The sequence below is a fragment of the Lathamus discolor genome, chromosome 8 (genome assembly GCF_037157495.1).
Source record: "Lathamus discolor isolate bLatDis1 chromosome 8, bLatDis1.hap1, whole genome shotgun sequence".
Taxonomy (NCBI): Eukaryota; Metazoa; Chordata; class Aves; order Psittaciformes; family Psittacidae; genus Lathamus; species Lathamus discolor.
This window is the reverse complement of record NC_088891.1, coordinates 20,284,819-20,287,565: the sequence shown is the minus strand read 5'-3', so window position 1 is coordinate 20,287,565 and position 2,747 is coordinate 20,284,819.

The window sequence follows — 2,747 nt, the reverse complement described above, 5'->3', positions numbered from 1 at the left end:
TTCATTGAATTACATCCGAGTACCACGAAAGGAAGTCATTCATTTGATCATTCACACCACCCTCTCCCTACCCCTGCTCTATTCCCTGTGTTAGTGACACAGCAGCACTTTTACCCCTGCAAGTGCTGGGTGGAAGGGAACCCACTGCCCTTCGAAGGGATGTTATGTCAAGAGCTCAGACCAGGTTGGACACGGGGGCTTGGAGCAAGCTGCTCCAGTGGAAGGGGTCCCTGCCCGTGGCAGGGGCTGGGGCTGGGTGAGCCTTAAGGTCCTTGCAATACAAACCATTCCACGCTTCTATTATATTCTATCTTTCTATCTATATTCAATGATATTTTCTCTTGAGCTCTTGGCAGCTGAAGCTCGTGGTGGTCCCAGACAGCTCCAGGACCGTCCGGCCAAGCTCTCCCTCACAAGATCCCCCTGCATTTGACCTCAGCACTTCAGCACCTCAGCATCTTCTTAACAGCTTCTTCATAGCTGTCATGGAGTGATGGTTGCTTTCTTGCAGCTAAAGGAGTTTACAGAGAGGGGCTGATTGAACCAATAAGGGCACAGAACACACGTACACCAGCTCTCTCTGTTTCAGCTCTGAGTATTAGTATTAGCATTAGTATTAGTATCAGTATCAGTATTAGCATTAAAGTGTAATCAGAGCCTCTTCTATTGCTCTTTTTGCTGCTGGGGACCTCCAAGAAAGGGGGCAGGTGTCCCCCACTGTCCCCAGGGCCACTCTACCACTGGCCAGAGCTCCTGCCTGGTGAATGCTGAGCTCCCAGCTCCATCCAGCTGCCACCATCACGGATGGATGTCACTGTGCCTTATCCCTGTGCCCGGAGCAGGCGGCTGCCCCTATGTGGCAGCAATGGGAGGACTCCTGGTCAGTTCTGGTCCCCTGCAGGGATCTCTGGAGCATCACATGAAGCCCTGCATGAGGGGAGAGCATCCAGCTGCTGCTTTGGAGCCAGTTCTCCTGTTACCTGGCAAGGAGGGCTGAAATGATCCCTCTCACCGTGGCGGAGGAAACCGAACTGCTTGCATCCTGTTCAAATCAGGTGTCAATGCTGAGAGAGGATCCTCTTAACTTCCACCGGCTTGTCTGAGGCTGGCTGCTACCGGCGGACGTTTCATCTCCCTCCCGTCTAATCCAGGCAGATGTGTGATATAGCATAAGCTAATATAATAGGTCATGCAAGGATTTACATCTCATTACTGCAGGTTAGAGTCCTGGCAGGGAGGATGACTCACTCTGACTTGAATATATTGAGGGGATAAGGAGCAGTTCGGCTGCCCGAAGAACAGCAGATGGGGAAATCAACCACCTTGAAGCACGCCCAGCCCTCCAAAGGCCCTTTTCCCTCTATCTGCCTCCAGATGGGACGCTGGCCCTCTGGAAAGAGCCTGGGCCAAGGAGCCGGAGGGATTGGAGAGCTTCCAGCAGCTGCAAGAGCTCCTTTAGCCCCTTGCTCCGTCCCTACAGAAGCAGTTCCCTACCCCGTGCGAGTATTCGCATGCTCTTTTTCACCGGGCTGCCTTGGCCGGGCGCTGCTGCTGATCACGAGCCGCTTCCCCTCCGTCTCTCAGACAGGGAGGCTACGGGGGAGCTGACCCATCCAACCCAGCTGGAAAAAATCGGTCCTGACTTCAAGTCTCTTGCTGTTAGTGAGTGCTTAGACAGAAATCCGGCCTGAGCAACGCTCCCGGGACCAGCCGCATCCAAAGCCTGCTCCGAACCAACCCAGGGCTCAAGCCTGCCCTGGGCAGGGGACGCGAGCTGGGGTGCTTTTCCTGCCCTCTGCCCCTCTTTCCCCCAGCCTTGGGCTGATGCACAGCCAGAACTTGGACACGCTGTTTCCAATGGGACTCCAGGGAAAATATCCAAGACAAATGCGGGATTTTTTCCTGATTTAGTTTCCCTTTAAGCCACATTTGTGCCTGGTGCCACCTTGGGTGAGGGGGGAAGGGAGAAGATGGCCCCATTCCCCCTCCCTCCTTCACTTCATCGCCTCACAGCTGTTCCATCATTTTAATCTGCAGAGGTTGTCTTAAATTTGGGGAATGCGATGATTTCCCGGAGCCGGGATTGGGGTTTGAAGCCGCACTCGTTTCCTCATGAGCAGAGAAGGGAAAAAGGGAGAAATGCCCATGAGAGCCAGGCTGGCCATCTGGAAGGGAGGTGCGTTTGTGATGCCATTAATTGCTCACTCCCTAAGGCCCCTGGTATGGCTGCAGTCAAGGGAGACTGCAGGAGTGGGAAGTGGGAGTGGGGGCAGGATGGGAGCCAGGAGAGCTGGAGGGGCCGAGGGAATTACACAACAAAATCAATGCCTGCTCCGGCCTCAGCCTATTGATTTAGGTGACCGATGTGCGCGTGGGTCCCTGGGTTGTGCAACAGCGGGTGTGAGCTTCGATGGCAATTAATACCATTAGTAGGAACGAGAGGAAGAAGGGTTTGGGCACGGCAGCCCTTAGCTCTACGGGCAAACAACAGTTGCTCCTTGTGCACGCACATATGGCTTTCACAGGGCGTTAAATCCGGCTTTTCCCCCGCCGCCCCAGGCGGATGGGCATAGACGGCAGAAGCGCCTCGCTCCGTGCGCTCGCTGCCGGCCATGGGCGCAGGGGGACACCGGGCGCGGGGGCCGGGGGCCGGGCGGGGATCGCGGCATCCCCCGGGGCTGGGGCCGGGGGGGCGGCGGCGGCGGCTCCGCCTCTGCCTGGCGGGGGGCGGCGGGGCCGGGGCCGGG